The sequence below is a fragment of the Geotrypetes seraphini genome, chromosome 1 (genome assembly GCF_902459505.1).
Source record: "Geotrypetes seraphini chromosome 1, aGeoSer1.1, whole genome shotgun sequence".
NCBI classification, from domain to species: domain Eukaryota; kingdom Metazoa; phylum Chordata; class Amphibia; order Gymnophiona; family Dermophiidae; genus Geotrypetes; species Geotrypetes seraphini.
In genome coordinates, this window is record NC_047084.1 from 228430310 (window position 1) to 228449543 (window position 19234).

Here is a 19234-nt window from a genome sequence, read left to right on the forward strand (position 1 = left end):
CGGGAGATTTCATGGCGACACCAGGAAGTATTTCTTCACTGAAAGAGTGGTTGCTCATTGGAATGAACTTCCAGTGCAGGTAATCGAGGCCAGCGGCGTTCCTGATTTTAAGAGTAAATGGGATGCCCATGTGAGATCTCTAAGAGGGCAGGATTAAAGGGAAGGGTCATTAGGGGAGAGATGGGTTAGGGGATGGGTCATTAGGGCAGGGATCTCTAGGAGGGTAGAATTAGGAGGGTGGGTCAGTAGAGTGGGCAGACTTGATGGGCTATGGCCCTTTTCTGCCGTCATTTTTCTATGTTTCTATGGGCCGGGTAATGTGTAATTGTGACCACTACTGGTAAAGAAGAAAAGTTCAAAAGATTGGGAGAATGAGCTGAGAAGCAAGAAAGATGCTGTGCTCCAAGGTGGGACATTAGAGGAGAGGAAGGGAAGATAGAATGCTATTGCAAACTTTACAGAAATAAAAAAATAAAAATAAAAAGATAGTCACTATAGGCCCTGATTGCACACCACAAGTGAAAAGTGAAAGAATAATATACCAAAAGCGACAAATGTAGACATGGGTTTTGAGCCAAATAAATGAGCTATTTAGACAGAGATATCCTTAATAATGATTGCTATATTTTCGATTCTCACCATAAGTTTTAAAAAACAACAACAAAAAAGCCTATTGATAATAAATATCCTGAATAGCAGTGTCCTGAAGGCGTTTTAGAATTATCACAATCCAACAGGGATGTTTTACAAAGAGCTTAAAAGCTATAGCCAAACAGGCACATAATTTACTGCAGCTTTATCTTGTGTGCAGCTTGACAACTTGCCAGGCTGAAACACCATTTGCTTCTGCTTGCTTTTTTTATGGGTTTTTTTTAACCATTTTTTTGCCCACGTATATTCATGGCCTATAACACAATTTTTGTTCTTTCATTTAATGGGGAGCATTTTAAGGACAAGGCAAGGATAGCAGCATAATTAAAGGTGTGGCATAGAGACCAGATTAGTACAAAATACGTCAGTGCGCTTAATTTTTGGCCTGAAGGAAATATGATCACATTAGCCCATTTTATTGGCAATTACATTGGTTGCCTTTTGAGGCACGTATTCTTTTTAAATTTGGTTGTCTTTGTTTCAAATCTCTTTTTGGTTTGGCTCCAGGATATCTAGCCTCTCAATTTAATTTTTATACCTCATTGAAAAACACTCGTAATAAGTTAATGTTTATGTATCCTTCAGTTAGGAACTGTCGTTACAAGAAATTTTTGAATAGGACATTGCCTTTCAACTAGGCAAACTGAATGCTTGGTTAAGCCCGCTTATTTGTCAAATAGATTCTTATAATGTTTTTAGAAAATTTTTAAAAACACACTTGTTTAATAAGTTTGTTAAATAACTATGGGGCTCATAATAAAAAAAAAACCCAAAAACAAACAACGTCTAAAAAATAGCCTAAATGGGTATTTAGACAATCAAAAAGCCTGATCATCCAAGTACCCATAATCAAAGCTGGTTTTGGACGTATCTAAAACCAGCTTAGACCTTTCCCCTGCCTCTAAATGCATAGAGCGAAAAGAGGTGTTTTTAGAGGAGGGGAAAGGGCGGGAGGTGGGCGAGAAGTGGGCCGACCTAGACATAGGTGAACAGCAGGTATAACCAAAAGTTTAGGCAGGTTGTCTAGTTCGCACTTATATGTTTTGACTTAGACCAAGTCAAAACAGGTATAAGTGCCAAAAAAGGGGCTGCTGAGCTGATCGCTGCAGCTCAGCGGCCCCAGCAACCTGCCTACCGCCTACTGAAACTATCACTGCAGGAGAGATGGCTCATCTCTCCTGCCACGATGGTGATCACCCACCCCCCTCCGAACCGTGGCAATTCGGGGTGAGTATTGCAGCAGGACATCTCCCCTGCTGGTGATCCTCACCCCAAAGTGCCGCGGTTCGGAGGGGGGTGGGCGATCACCATCATGGCAGGAGAGATGAGCCATCTCTCCTGCAGCGATCAGCCCTCCCTTGTGACTCGATCAGCCCTCCCTTGTGCCCCAAGCCCTCCTGCTGGGCGACACCTCAAACTCCCGACTATGATCGGGGCAAAAGGGAGCCCAAGCCCTTTTGCCCCGGTGACACCCTAAACTCCTGATTATGATTGGGACAAGAGGAAGCACAAGCACTCTTACCCCGGCGACACCCCGAACCTCCAACTATGATTGGGGCAAGAGGGAGCCCAAGCCCTCTTGCCCCGGCAACACCCCAAACCCCCGATTACGATCGGGCCAGGAGGGAGCCCAAGCCCTCCTGGCCACGTGACCCCCCCCTTTACAAGATTGGGCAGGAGGGAGCTCAACTGCCCAGGTGAACCCCCCTACCCTAGGTCCTCCTGCCCTTGACGCACCCCCTCACACGTTCGCCTCCCATGAGACCCCCCCCGCCAACCCCTCAATCCCCCCACCCCCAATCCCCCCTGTACCTTAAAATTGTTGGCTGGACGGACAGGTGCAAACCCGTTTGTCTGGCAGGCCAGCCATCCCTTGAATGGCTGGCCTTAGGACCTGATTGGCCCAGGCAGCTCAAACTCCACCCACAGGTGGGGCCTGAGGCGCCTGGGCCAACCGGAATAGGTCCACAAAAGATTAATCAACTGAGAAAAAGACCATCTGAATAGATGTTATAGATATAATGGTCAAATGAAGGAAAAGATCTCAGAATTGCCACTCCAAGAATCATAATAATATCATCCGTATAGGAATTGTGGCGTGGATATCTTACATTGATCTAAAATCTTCATATATTTAAGTAAGACTAAATTCGTCAGTATTTATGAAATATATATCTCTTAACTACTCAACAATTTATAGCTTTAGTAGAAGGTTTTTGATCAATGAAAGATATCCACGCCACAATTCCTATATGGATGATATTACTATGATCCTTGGAGTGGCAATTCTGAGATCTTTTCCTTCATTTTGACCATTATATCTATAACATCTATTCGGATGGTCTTTTTCTCAGTTGATTAACCTTTTGTGGACCTAGTTATTGGTGGTTAATCTTCTTTTCTTTGTTTATATTATTTTTGATTGACCAACCGGAATAGGCCCAGTAGCCTTAGGCCCCTCCTGTGGGCGGGGCCTTAGGCACATGGGCTGGGTTGGGTGTAATTTTCTTCCTGTTACTAATTTTTATTAATTTGATGTATTTTTCACTTGATTGTACAGTTGTTCTTTGCTGTTAACTGCCTGGAACTTTGTGGTTGGGCGGTATACAAAAATAAATTTATTATTATTATATGGGAGTCCAAACTGAAGGAGAAGAGAAAAAGCAACATTCACATTATTTGAAAAATCAAAGCATGTTCACCTGCTGCCAGCTGGTGGCTCGGTGATAACTGTTATGTGGAGGACCCAGGTTCAAGCCAGCACCAGCACTTAAATTAATATAATCCATATATTATAAGTGACAGCATTGAATACAACTGGCTGGCCTGGAACTTCCTCTCCGATGTCAGAATTGTGGGCTGGCGCCTGGACCTTCCTTCTCTTTAATTGCGGCAGTTGGCGGTGGTGGCGGACCGAAGGGGGGTCAGTGTTTGAAGTGGCAGTAGGCAGCATCAGCGGGGGATGGTCCGGGGGAGGGGCAGGCTTCGGCTTCGGCACTGGAGGGAGGGGATGCAATCTCCTATCCCGTGGTCCCCACATACAGCTTCGGGACATTTCGGTGTTCTGAAGCTGTGTTTGGGGACAACGGCACAGGGGATCTAAAAAGGGGACAGTCCCATTCAAAATGGGACGTATGGTCACCTTATCTTTCCCCCAATGGATCACCAGGGACATAAGGTAGGCCCAACAATATCCACTGACCTTCCCTTTGATTTTCTAGTGTCACCTTTCTATTGAAGGCTGGAGTTCTTGCCACTAAGGAGATATAAACTCGCCAGCCAAGTGATTATATAAAAAATAAATATATATATATATTTGACTTATTGAAGTACCATTGAGCTTCTGGAGGAAAGCTGCTTTTACAAAAAAAAAAAAAAAAAACCTCATCAGAACTTACAGTAGAAGCCTCATTTTTTAAGCAATCATTTTTACATGCATTATTGATGCCAAGTATATGTCGAGCTGTTAACATGACATTTAAGTACAGGCAACATTCTCAACACCTCTAGTGGTATTTATCAGACTGTTGATTAAAGGCAAAAACAACAGCCATATTATTAGATTAAATAGCAATTTTCCTGTTCCATCCAAATAGCAAACAATTTGAGATATAGAATATTTGTCCACATAGCAAGAAGCTAAGGGCTCCTGTTACGAAGGTGCGCTAGCGTTTTTAATGCACGCACCGGATTAATGCACGCTGTAGCGTGCATTAAGTGAAAAACTACCGCCTGCTCAAGAGGAGGCAGTAGCAGCTAGTGCGTACAGCATTTTAGCGCGCGCTATTCCGTGCGTTAAGGCCCTAATGCGCCTTCGTAAAAGGAGCTCTAAGTTTCTCAATACCAACAGCCTGTAAAATACACAGCAAATCCAAGACAATCAGATGCCTTTGAAAATAACTGCAAATCACAACTTGAAACTAATGGGATTTGCCAAATTGCAATTCTATTAAGCTTTTTAAAAAAGGTTTTCCACTGCATCAAATCCCCATAACCCTCTGTGCTATGCAAATATTGCTGTGCAATACTCCTTTCATCAAAGCTAAAGAGATGACTGTTGAAAACCATAGGAACCACCTGACAAACAAAATTAAATGAACCAAACATGTGGGTTCACTCCGGGGAAATGCTTAGGGGAGGGTTCTTTTAAGGGAGGGTTTTTTGAGTGGGCAGACTTGTTGGGCCGTCGGCCCTTTTCTGCCATCATACTCTATGTATTCTATGTATGTATAACCAAACAACCAACCAAATTTTAGACCTGCTGCAGGAGTTGGGTTACCAGACGTCTGGTTTCCCTGGGCAATTCCTCCTTTTGAAGACATGTCTGGGGGTCCGAATGGCTTTTCACCATCAGACAGGAGGGCATCCGTGCATGGGCAGATGCCTCATGATGTCATCACGTGGTATGCATGCATGCGTGGATGCCTGCCCGCCCAATGAGAGCAGGCAGCAGGGGCGGGGCTGGGGCAGGATTGGGGGCAGGGCTGGGGCATAATGGGGTGGGGATGGGTGGAACTGGATGGGGATAGGGGCGGGTCTAGGGGTTTGGATTTTCCATTTGGAGTGGCCTAGTGATTAGGGCTGCAGCCTCAGTACCGAGGTTGCAGGTTCAAGCCCAGTGCTGCTCCTTGTGATCCTGGGCAAGTCAGTAACACCCCATTGCTCCAGGCACATCGCTCAAATTGTGAGCTTACTGGGACAGATAGGGAGAAATACCTTAATGTAACCCAGTTAGACTACAAGTGGTCTATAAATACTAAAATGAACTTCATGTTGTTGAATGCCAAGGCCTTCACAATGGCTTGAACAAATTTCAGAATGTTAGCCAAGGGCAACCTAGATGGCATCTAATCAAAATCTAATTTCATACACAGAAATGTGAGCACTGCTAAGTTATATTTTAGTGCAATCTTTTTATCAAAAAATCTTTTGCATAAAAAATTACACCATGCAATACTAAACACAATGTACAACATATCACTTTAGCAACACTATTTACCAAATAGGCAACAATAAACCAATACTAATAAAGCAATGTAACATGACCAAAGGGGGAAGTACATAGAATACATAGAGTATGATGGCAGAAAAGGGCCGACGGCCCAACAAGTCTGCCCACTCAAAAAACCCTCCCTTAAAAGAACCCTCCCCTAAGCATTTCCCCGGAGTGAACCCACATGTTTATCCCATCGTCTTTTGAAGTCGAGCACGTTGCTGGCTTCGACTACCTGATGTGGAAGACCATTCCAACGATCAACCACCCTTTCGGTGAAGAAGTACTTCCTGATGTCGCCATGAAGTCTCCCACCCTTGAGTTTGAGCGGATGCCCTCTTGTTGCCGTAGGACCTGTAAGGAAAAAGATATCTTCCTCCACCTCAGCACAGCCTGTAAGATATTTGAACGTCTCTATCATGTCTCCCCTCTCTCTGCGTTCCTCGAGAGAATATAACTGCAGCCTGCTTAGACGTTCTTCATATGGGAGATCCTTGAGTCCTGAGACCATCTTAGTGGCCATTCGCTGAACCGATTCCGTTCTCTTCATATCCTTTTGATAATGTGGCCTCCAAAACTGAACACAGTACTCCAGATGAGGTCTCACCATGGACCTGTACAATGGCATTATAACTTCAGGCTTTCGGCTGACAAAATTTCTTCGGATGCAACCCAGCATTTGTCTAGCCTTGGTTGAAGCTTTCTCCACTTGATTGGTAGTGTGCTAGTGTTTGATGAGTTTCCAAAGAGTAGGGGAAATTCTATATAGGACGCTGGTCTCAGCAGCCACCTAAGCGGCGACTGAAAATTGCACACCAGCGTCCTATACAGAATCGCGTCTATCCTAATGGACAGACGCTTAACCCAGCCTAACCACCCTGATTTTCTAACTGGTGCCCAAGTCACAGGCTCTGGTTAGAGAATTGTGCCTGATCTCTTGCCAACAGCTGATCATCTTCTTGTCATTCTCTTTCTTCCATTCACTGTCTGCCCCTTCCAGAAATTGTCTGTCTCCCCAAGCTATCTCTCTTCCTGCCCCCTCCCCTCCCGGTCTGGCATCCATCATCTTCCCTCTGTTCTCTCAAGGTCTGGCATCTCTATCCTTCCATCTCTCCTTCCCTCCCCTCCTGTGTTTTTTAGCATCTTTTTTCTCATTTCCTCCACTCAGATCTGATATCTCTGTCTCCTCCCCCGTTCTCTGGCATCTCTCTCTCCTCTCTCTTCCCTTTCCTTTTCTTCTCTGGTCTTCTTTCTCTATTTTCTGCCTCCGTCTAAATTAAATTCTTTCTTACTATTCAGTCCTCAATTTCCCTCTTTTCACTGTGTCTACCCACAGCATGCCACCCCTTTCCTTCACCCCTCTACTATCTCACTAACTCTATCTTCTCCCCCCCCCCATCCAGCATATGTCCTTTTTCTTTAACCTCTCCTTCCATCCATCTCTTCCATTCAGCATTTGCTCTCCCCTCTCAACTGACATCCATCTGCCCTCTTCTCTCTCTCCCTTTTCCCCACTTCCATCATCATCATCTCTCAATCTCTCTCTCCACCCCAGGCCCATCTCTCTCCCTTCCCATCACCTTTCTTTCTGATTTTTTTTTTCAAATGGTGACAAGTAAGATCGACAACGGGGCCTCCCTCCAGCATCAACAGCACTTAAGATCGGCATCAGCAATGGCCCTACCGTCTCCGTTCACCTTTTTTTTTTCAAACGACAACGGCATTTCAGATCAGCAATGCAGTGCTCAGTCCAAAGCGAACTGCCCGGGCAGAAACAGGAAGCTGCATCAGGAGAAGCTTTGGGCTGAGCACCACGTTGCCGATCTGAAGTGCCGTTGATGTGGGGGGAGAGGGGGGGGCATTGCCGATCTTAAGTGCCGTTGCCATTTGAAAAAAAAAAAAAAAAGGCGAGGTGAAAGGAGATGGTAAGGCAGCTGCTCTCTGTTTGCCCTTCTTCAGCGGGCCCCCCTTACAATTTCAGGCCCTAGGCACGTGCCTACTGGGCCTATCCTTTAATCTGGCCCTGGCTGCCTGCATTATCTTCAGCAACTAATCTCATTTTAATTTGCAGAAGATCACTTTGTGAAAAAGTTTCTCCATGACAGGACATGTCTCTTCTGTTTTTTTGGCTCCATGGAGCCAATTGGCGAGTTCCTCCAGCGTTACAACTATGCTTATTTCTAGCATCTCCAAGATTACTTTTACGTCCATTCTGTATCCAATATTTCTGTGAATCATTCATCCTCTCCTCACCGGCCATATGATGGGAGAGAGGATCCACCTAGCACCTCCCAGTTCTCCTCAATCAACCCTTTTATTTTTTTGTAAATCTTTATTCATTTTCAGAACTAATACAAAGCGTCAACAAAATATACAGTCAAATAATACAAATAACAGCACTTATCATTGAACAAATAAGAAACAAAGTACTTTATTCCCTCCCCCCCTCCCTGGATGTGTGTAGAAATCATCAAGATTAATCAATCAATCAGTCTTTTATTTGACAAATGCCTCTAATGGACCCCATATTTTTTTAAAATTTTTATTATTACCCAATTGTTCTGCATTCATTCATATCTGTAATACAGACAGAGCTATTCCCACCATAAAGAAAAATTTAATCTGTCCCAGTTCTTCCAATTTCTGGTTATCAATTGCATGGCCACCCCTGTCATAATCAGAAGTCTGCTTTTATGTTTAAATGATTTTTATTATTCCAGCAGTAAGAAGCAAATACAAACAGAAGTCTGCTTTTATAAATGTCCATTGGATTCTTAGCTTTCAACAATTTTCCAAATACATAGTAACATAGTAACATAGTAGATGACGGCAGATAAAGACCCAAATGGTCCATCCAGTCTGCCCAACCTGATTCAATTTAAATTTTTATTTTTTTTATTTTTTCTTCTTAGCTATTTCTGGGCAAGAATCCAAAGCTTTACCGGGTACTGTGCTTGGGTTCCAACTGCCGAAATCTCTGTTAAGACTTACTCCAGCCCATCTACACCCTCCCAGCCATTGAAGCCCTCCCCAGCCCATCCTCCACCAAACGGCCATACACAGACACAGACCGTGCAAGTCTGCCCAGTACTGGCCTAGTTCAATATTTAATATTATTTTCTGATTCTAAATCTTCTGTGTTCATCCTACGCTTCTTTGAACTCAGTTACAGTTTTACTCTCCACCACCTCTCTTGGGAGCGCATTCCAGGCATCCACTACCCTCTCCGTAAAGTAGAATTTCCTAACATTACGGAGAGGGTAGGATTACATCATAAGACAATGGTATCGAGACCTCGAGTACCATATTAATTTTTCCCCATATTGATTTCCAAAAATTGAGTATCAAGGGAAAACAAAACAACAAGTGATACAGTGTCCTTATTTCAAGATGACAGTGCCAGCATCTATTAGACTTTGAACTATCCAACTTTTGTAAACAAACTGGGGTCCAAAAAATCCTATATAACAAAAAGAACCAAGTTTGTCTCATAGATGCTGACGCTGTGCATCTCATTCTCCAAGTCCAAATCTGTGGCCATTGTGTAGCAGAAATATGCTGCTTTATTTCTATACTCCGAATTTCTTTTAAGCTTGTTTTAGATTTTTTTTTGCCAAATATTCAGATATTAATTTGTACCACTTAGCGGCCTGATGCCCTTGAAAATCTATCTGGAAATATAGGCCCAGCAAGCTATACCAATTTTTTAAGTTGCGCCAATCAGGGAACCCTTTCTGAATGGCCTGTTTCAACTGCAACAATTTATAATCTTGAGATTTTGAAATGCCAAATGATTGTTGCAATTGTAATAAATTTACCATTTTCCCTTCTGAATTACATCATCATCATCATTACATTCTTCAACCTTTTTACACCTATGGACTGGCAGAAATAAAATAATTATTTTGTGGACTGGCAAACTACTAAGACAGAAATAAAAAACCCCATCTCCGCCCCATCCCCGCGAGCTCGGTCCTGCAAACCATCTGATCCCATCCGCACAGGTCTCAAATAGTTATGATTTTATATTGAATGTATTTTATTAAAGTATAAAAAGAAACAATATTCTGTACAATTATCATTTTATAAATATAAATAATACAGAGCAAGGATCAACAAAACTCCTGTCTCCCCTCTGCTTCACATATATCCCGTTTACTATCAAGAAAACTGAATAAGCCAAATTATTACAGAATGGTACACAGAAATATCATGCTAACAGAATACTGCAATCACACATGACAGGAACTGTGTTATTGGAGTGCAACTAGGACAACTGCCCCTGGTCAGAGAGAGCCCTAAGCCAGCTGGAAGCCAAAGAAGCACTGCCTGGACTTTGCAGTCCACAGTTATGTCACACCAGCTCTAGCATAGAAACATAGAAACATAGAAATAGACGGCAGATAAGGGCCACAGCCCATCTAGTCTGCCCACCCTAATGACCCTCCCCTACCTTTCTCTGTGAATAGATCCCACGTGTCTATCCCATTTGGCCTTAAAATCAGGCACGCTGCTGGCCTCAATCACCTGTAGTGGAAGACTGTTCCAGCGATCAACCACTCTTTCAGTGAAAAAGAATTTCCTGGTGTCACCTCGTAGTTTCCCGCCCCTGATTTTCAACGGATGCCCTCTTGTTGTCGTGGGACCCTTGAAAAAGAAGATATCTTCCTCCGCCTCGATGCGGCCCGTAAGATACTTGAACGTCTCGATCATGTCTCCCCTCTCTCTGCGCTCCTCGAGCGAGTATAGCTGTAATTTGTCAAGCCGTTCTTCATATGGAAGATCCTTGAGTCCCGAGACCATCCGGGTGGCCATTCTCTGCACCGACTCCAGTCTCAGCACATCCTTGCGATAATGTGGCCTCCAAAATTGCACACAGTATTCCAGGTGGGGCCTCACCATGGATCTATACAATGGCATAATGACTTCCTCCTTACGGCTGACGAAACCCCTTCGTATGCAACCCATTATTTGTCTTGCCTTGGATGAAGCCTGCTCCACTTGATTGGCAGACTTCATGTCCTCACTGACGATCACCCCCAAGTCTCGTTCTGCTACCGTTTTTGCTAGGATCTCGCCATTAAGGGTATAAGACTTGCATGGATTTTGGCTGCCCAGGTGCATAATTTTGCATTTTTTGGCATTGAAGTTGAGTTGCCATGTCCTAGACCAGCGCTCCAGCAGGAGTAGGTCGTGCATCATGTTGTCGGGCACTGAATCTTTGTCTGTTGTGCATTTGCCCACTACATTACTTAGTTTGGCGTCATCGGCGAATAATGTTATTTTACCTCGAAGCCCTTCTGCCAAGTCCCTTATAAAGATGTTGAATAGGATTGGGCCCAAGACTGAGCCCTGTGGCACTCCACTGATCACCTCCGTCATTTCGGAGGGGGTGCCATTCACCACCACCCTTTGAAGCCTACCTCCAAGCCAGTTCCCAACCCATTGCGTCAATGTGTCACCTAATCCTATAGAACTATAGGACCTATAGCAGGATACATATTTCAAATCTGATATATTTTAATCACAAGATAGAAATAAAATTATTTTTTTTCTACCTTTTGTCATCTCTGGTTTCTGCTTTCATCGTCTTTTCACTCTCTTCCATCCAGCATCTTCCCTCTGTCTTTTCAATCCAGCATCTGCCCCTTCCATCCACTGTCTGCTCTCTCCCCCTTCCATATGGTATCTGCCTTCTTTCTATGCCCCTCTCCCCTTTCCCTCCAGACTGTGCCCCCTCTCTCCTTTTCACATGATTCATTGTACTCTCATTTTTATCTCTCCTACACCAGGTCTAGCATCTTTGTCCCTCTCTCCTTATTTCTCATCTGACCCCCTTCCCAACATCAGTCTCTCTCTACTTTCTCATTTCTCTGTCTCTCCCCTTTCCCTCATCTGATCTCTCCATTCCATCCTAACTCCTTCCCCTCCTCTAATCTCCCTGCCTGCTATTTCCTTCCTAGTTTCCTTCCTCCCCTGTCCAGCAGTACCCCTTCTCCATTTCCTCCCCTCCTTCCCTCTCCAGCAAATGTTTCCTTTCTTTCGCCTAGTGGCAGCTCTGTTTGCTTTTAACTTCGGCACACAGCTGCCCCTAAGCAGTAGTTTAGCCGCGATTTCATGAGGCAGCTTTAGGGCCTTTTCTAGGCTGGCCCAAATTACACCATCGAAGTGGGCTGGCCTAGCAAAGGCCCCGAGGCTGCCTCATGAAACCGTGGCTAAACTACTGCTTAGGGACAGCTGTGTACCAAAGTTAAAAGCACACAGAGCTGCCGCTGCTGGTATGGGGGTGCAAAGACAAGATAAAGGCAGGAAGCATACGTGGCGAAGTCAGGAGTCCCAGCATACGCAACGGCAACAGGAAGTTGTAAGTCAGCTGACGCCGGCAACGCAGCCTCTCTTCCTGCCTAGTGTGCCTAGACCCGAATCCTTCATGGACCGTCAAAACATTTTTGCAGACCGGCAGTTGAAGAACACTGATCTAGAGTACGTATACCTGCCTGCAACCAATGTTTCCAGAGGATTTTAGACTCGCAGATTTGTATCTTGGAGTTTAACCATAGGAATTGACACGTGGATTGTTGTATTGAAGTAGGAGCTAAGGTGTTTATAAATTTTAATGTATTCCAGGTGGAAAGAAGAATAGCATTGTCCTTGTATATTCTAGGAAGTTTGATACTCAAAATATGGCTAAGACATAATGGGGCCAAAAGATGAATACTTGGAATGATTAAGAAGGGGGTCACGAACAGATTGGAGAAGGTTATCTTGCCGCTGTACCGGGTCATGGTACGCCCTCACCTGGAATACTGCATCCAGCACTGGTCGCCGTACTTGAAGAAGGACACAGTACTACTCAAAAGGGTCCAGAGAAGAGTGACTATAATGGTTAAGGGGCTGGAGGAGTTGCTGTACAGTGAGAGATTAGAGAAACTGGGCCTCTTCTCCCTTGAAAAGAGGAGACTGAGAGGGGATGTGATTGAAACCTTCAAGATAATGAAGGGAATAGACTTAGTAGATAAAGACAGGTTGTTCACCCTCTCCAAGGTAGGGAGAACGAGAGGGTACTCTCTAAAGTTAAAAAGGGGATAGATTCCGTACAAACGTAAGGAAGCTCTTTTTCACCCAGAGAGTGGTAGAAAACTGGAACGCTCTTCCAGAGGTTGTTATAGGGGAAAACACCCTCCAGGGATTCAAGACAAAGTCAGACAAGTTTCTGCTGAACCAGAACGTACACAAGTAAGGCTAGACTCAATTAAGGCACTGGTCTTTGACCTAAGGGCTGCCGTGGGAGCGGACTGCTGGGTACGATGGACCATTGGTCTGACCCAGCAGAGGCAATTCTTATGACTTTCCAATATAAACCAATCTGGCAGATTCTCCATGCGTTCAGGAAGGATCCAACACATACCCTGATGCAAAATAAAGGCTTGGTGATACCTGTAGAAATTTGGAAAAATTTACCCCTCCTGCCAATTGGCCCTTTTAAAAAAATATATTGGGCATCAGCACTCACAAGCCCCCACAGGGAGAGGAGGAAGGGAGCCAGTGGAAGCAAAACCCGGATGCCCTAATTTGTCCTCTTTTTTTCCTGGAGCTTTTCTCAAATATGGGAAAAAAACATATAGGGCTCCTTTTGCACTAGCATTTTTAGCACAGGCACCGGATTAGCGCACGCTATAGTGCGCGCTACCCAAAAAACTACCGCCTGCTCAAGAGGAGGCGGTAGTGGCTAGTGCGCGCTGCATTTTAGCGTGCGCTATTCCGCACGTTAAGCCCTAACGTACCTTTGTAAAAGGAGCCCATAATATCTGTGATTTTAAAATCTCAGCTTATGTCACAGACTCATTTCAAAATTCAATAAATTATCTTATATATTTTTGCAATAAGTGCATTAATCGGTAGTAGCCGGCTTTGAGTGCAGGGAACGAGTAGTAAGCATCCCCTCCTGAGGAAGCTGTAAAATGGCGAAAGTCGAGTCGGGGGGGGGGGGGGGGCACTTGGAGTTAACATCAAGTAGAAATACATTGTTTTAATGCACGGAACAAAAGTAGAGACCACCTCACAATACCAACTTAAAACAAAATATATAGCACTGTTTAAAGTATAAGTAAATATTTTACAAAGCAGGAAAGGGGTGGAATGGGACCTGATGATGTTATGATGGTCCCATTACAACCCGAGCTGGTAAATTTTATATTTCACGTTGTTTCAAGGTTGATCTGAGCTCATCATGTATATTCAAACAAGTAAAATAAAAAAAATGTATAAGATAATTTACTGAATTTTGAAATGTGAGTCTGTGATATAAGCATAAGTTGCTCTTTTTTCTGGAGCCATATGGTAACCCTAAATATATAGCTCCACCTTTAACCATAAGACTATTTGAAGGCTAATTAACTGAAGAAACAGTGAAGATGAAATTTTCTATGGTATAGTTGGGGTCTGAGGAAAATTTAACTGGAAGACTCTTCTTCATGCTCTGCCAAGCTGTTATAAGGAAAATAGCAAGTGAGTCATCATTACATAAAATATAAAAAAAGAAAGTCAGTTTGCAATATAACTAAAAAGGAAACATAATGTTGCCAACCTTTTCGAAATACTTTATCAGCAAGTCTTTTGTATTTTCTTTTGAAGCTGTCATATTGCAAATCACCCACCTTAACACCTTCCAATTAAACAAATACCATAAATAGATTGTAACCTACCCTCTCTAACTGCATTCCAATATGTATTTTTCATACAGTTCTTCACTGTCAATTTCCATCCTATAAGTTCACATAGAATTTTTCTTTTTTCAACCATCTTTATTTTCTCTTCTTTATTAATTTCCAGGTACTTTAGTTAGATTGTGAGCCTTCGGGACAGTAAGGGAATTTTTTAAGTACCTTCTTACTTCTCATTTATAATCTTAATGTATATTTTCTTCAAACCGCTTAGAACCTAACGGATGTAGCGGTATATAAGAAATAAATTACATTACATTTAACAATAGTTTTCAGTATACTTTCCACCTAGATGTTTTTATTTGCTCCTTGAGACTTTGTCATTATTAAAAAGTTAAGAACTGGAGCATAAAAAAATTAAAGATTTATTTTTACAAGAACAAAGAGAGAATACTGCTTCCCTGTTCCTTATGTTAATATTAGAGAAATTATAAACGTGAAAGCTTTTAGTGTTAGGGCATTAGGCATGGTAGTATGCAAAAAAAAAAAATCAGCCTTGTCAAATCTTGTCTTACTCGTGTCAAATTTCAGCTTGATTAGACAATAGTCAGAGGTCACACTAAAATTCACTGTTTGCTTGTGTGCTGTGTATGTAGGTGATTGCACATAATTAGTTTGTATGGCATTGTCTTGTCTGTGTTCTGCACCCAAAAACTGGCTCCTTGGGAAGTCAGTCTGTTAGTTGTCAATTGTTAGACTGCCACATGGACTGAATGGTCTTCCACTGATCAATTTTCATCACTATGTTGAAGGAAAACCTTTACCAGAAAGCTGTAAGTTGGCGTGTGAGTCAGCGATAGCAGTATGGGGTTGAACCAATGGGAATTAGGGCTCCATACAATGATGTTGACTGCTGTCTACTCTCAACATATAGCCAAATAAAACTGTTGCAAACAAGGCATTCACAGCCATTTCCAGACATCTATGGCTTCTGTCCAAGCACCTAGCAGCACTTGCCTTTTTTGATGACAGAATCGCACCAGAAACATAAGAACATAAGAATTGCCACTGCTGGGTCAGATCAGTGGTCCATCGTGTCCAGCAGTCCGCTCCCGCGGCGGCCCTTAGGTCAAAGACCAGTACCTTAATTGAGTCTAGCCTTACCTGTATACGTTCTGGTTCAGCAGGAACTTGTCTAACTTTGTCTTGAATCCCTGGAGGGTGTTTTCCCCTATAATAGCCTCTGGAAGAGGATTCCAGATTTCTACCACTCTTTGGGTGAAGAAGCACTTCCTTACATTCATACGGAATCTATCCCCTTTTAACTTTAGAGAGTGCCCTCTCGTTCTCTCTATCTTGGAGAGGGTGAACAACCTATCTTTATCTACTAAGTCTATTCCCTTCATTATCTTGAATGTTTCGATCATGTCCCCTCTCAGTCTCCTCTTTTCAAGGGAGAAGAGGCCCAGTTTCTCTAATCTCTCACTATACAGCAACTCCTCCAGCCCCTTAACCATTATAGTTGCTCTTCTCTGGACTCTTTCAAGTAGTACTATGTCCTTCTTCATGTACGGCGACCAGTGCTGGACACAGTATTCCAGGTGGGGGCATACCATGGCCCAGTACAGCGGCATGATAACCTTCTCTGATCTGTTTGTGATCCCCTTCTTAATCATTCCTAGCATTCTGTTTGCCCTTTTCGCTGCCACCACCGCGCATTGCATGGATAATTTCATTGACTTGTCTACCAGTACTCCCAAGTCTCTTTCGGGGGGTGTCTCTCCGAGTACTTCACCAGACATCCTGTATTCGTGTATAAGATTTTTGTTACCGACATGCATCACCTTACACTTATCCACGTTAAACCTCATTTGCCATGTCGCGGCTCATTTCTCGAGCATGTTTATGTCACGTTGCAGGTCTTCACAATCCTTCTGTGTCTTCATTACTGTGAATAACTTTGTATCATCTGCAAATTTAATCACCTCGCTTGTCATACCAATTTCCAGATCGTTTATAAATATGTTGAAGAGCATGGGGCCAAGCACCAAACCATGCGGTACTCCACTCGTGACGCTTTTCCAGTCCGAGTATTGTCCATTTACCCCCATTCTCTGTTTCCTATCCACCAACCAGTTTTTAATCCATTTGAGTATTCACTCTCTATTCCATGGCTCGCAATTTTTTGAAGTAGTCGTTCATGCGGGACTTTATCAAACGCCTTCTGAAAATCCAGATATACAATGTCACCATTGTCTATCTGCCTGTTTACTCCCTCGAAGAAGTGCAGTAAGTTCGTTAAGCAAGATCTTGCTTTGCTGAAGCCGTGCTGGCAGGTCCTAATCAGATCGTGTCCGTCAAGCTGATCAATGATACGGTCCTTTATCAGTGCCTCTACCATCTTTCCTGGTACCGAGGTCTGTAGTTTCCCAGATCTCCCCTCAAACCTTTCTTGAAACTTTCCAGTCTTCCGGAATCCTTCCTGATTTGATTGACAGATTGGCTATTAGTTGGAGCAGTTCAGCTATAACCCCTTTCAGTTGCTTGGTTACCCTCGGATGGATGCCATCCGGTCCCGGGGATTTATCGTTTTTAAGCCTATTAATCTGCCTACATACCTCTTCTAGACTGACTGTCAACCCTGTCAGTTTCCCCATCTTCATTTCCTGCATATAGCCTGTTGGCTTCCGGTATGTTGTGTATATCCTCTTCAGTAAAAACTGACACAAAAAATGTGTTCAGTTTGTCGGCGATGACTTTGTCCTCCTTAAGTACTCCTTTTATTCCATGGTCATCCAACGGCCCTACCGCTTACAGTATTCACTCTTGCCAGACATTCCATGACATCTCATGCATACAGATGAAACGGAACCTGTGACCTTTGAAAGTCTTGTAACACAGAGATTGTTAGGTGCCATTGACTTGAGTTTGAGTCCTAGTGACTTGATAATGAAATCAAGTTTTCATGGCAGAATACAGAAGTAGATTGCTGGAACATTCTTCTGCACAGTATAAATTCAATGTTGTCACTGTTGTTGCATCAAATGGATCCTCCGCTTCCAACACTGCCCATCTGCTGCTGCCCAAATAGGTAGTACATTGTTAGTCTGACATCTCTGCTGAAAACTGTGGTAGTGAAACTACTGATGGCATCCATGGCATAGTAAGGGGGTGGGGTGGTCTGTCAAGGATGCCATCTTGGTGAGAGCATAGGCACCCATTCTTTTCTCTGGCCCCTCCCCTGCTCTTTCTCCCTCCCACTGTCGAGTGTGTGCACTGCTTCCCTTCCCTGTACCTCCTGGCGCGAAGAGCAACCCCCAAGCTGCTGTTGTGCCAGCATCGGCTTTTCCTCTGATATCACTTCCTGGACCCATGCCTAGGAAGTGACATCAGAGGAAGAGCTGATGCTGGCACAACAGCAGCTTGGGGATTGCTGCTCAAGCCAGGAATGTCACAGAGGTACAGGGGAAGGAAAGCAGCGTGTGAGCGGCAGGAGGGGGCAGGGAAGGAGCATGTGGAGGTGAGGGGCAGAGAATAGGGTGCGAGAGGGGACCACTGCCCTCTCACCCATACTACGCCACTGGACAGCATAGCTTTCAGATTCACAGATGCACGCAAGCCCTAGTGGCACGACAAGCCCATGTACCATAGCAACACAGATAATAGTTATTTTTTTTATCTCTTTATTAAAGGAGGATCAACAAAAGCAAAATTTTCCTGAAGAAACATCCCTCAGAGTGTACTGATGATCCAGTTTTCAAGAAACTTTGGAATAGGGCATCCAAACTGACTGTTGTTAATAATGCCGCAGAACGAGCAATAAGCCTCATTCAAAAATATGAGTTGACAAAAAATGAAGAACAGAAGCAATATGTTCTTTGGCTAGTGGCCAGCCACTAAAAGAAATTTCCTTCTGCATTAAAAGTGGCTCTTATGTCATAGACCGATTATTTGTTGAGTGCATAAGAATTACAATATATTGTTAAGCTTAGTGATAGTTTAAAAAAAATAGCGAGGTGGGGCAATTCCTTTTAAGTAAAATTTTGTGTTTTTCATTTTTATATAAAGGAATAAAATTAGCCTTGAGGACAAATAAAATGTGATAATAAATTTTTTTAGACCACTCTATTAGGGCATTCATTTCTTTTTCAAACTCCAGGTGTGTAAATGAGATGGGACTCAATATACTGCTTTTTCTGTGTGGTTATAATGAAAGCTGCTTACATATTTTAGGCAGGTACTTATTTTGCCCCTGGGGCAAGGAAGTGTTAAGTGGCTTGCCCAGAGTCACAAGGAGCTGAAGTGGGAATTGAACTCACAATCTCAGGGTGTTGATGCAACTGCTCTAGTCACTAGGCCACTCTTCCACTGCACAGGGCCATCAGCAAAATATCAGCTAGAGCATAAAAGTCTAATGTTGCACCTAGAGACTCTGCTAATGGTGGGGTACCACCATAAAGTCCTTACCACCCTGGGCAAGAGGAGTAACATGCAGAGACTGAGTGAAGCACGAGTCTGCCCAAGGATGTGCTTTTATCAAGTTGTATTACATCAAAGGAGATTAGAGTCTACAAGGCAGTGAACTCAGGATGGAACCATTGAATAGGTATCCAGGATGGAGTAGTGGATGAAAAGGGTCAGGGAAGAATAAAGTTACTATATGTAGTATGGGCTACATTGAAACCATTATTTGGAATAGTCCTGTGGTCTCTGTACCTCTATACTACATATTTTTCCCACTGTGTAGATATGGGGAAAGTGCTTAGTAAACAGAGCCTTTTGGCTCTTAAAAACAAATCTCATTGAATGAGAAGCACTGCTTTAAAATAACTTTAAAAGAATAATTTTATAACATTTTTGAGGCTTTGTATACAATATAATTTGCTCATGCCTAAAGATACATGTTGGTATAAATCAGGGCATGCTC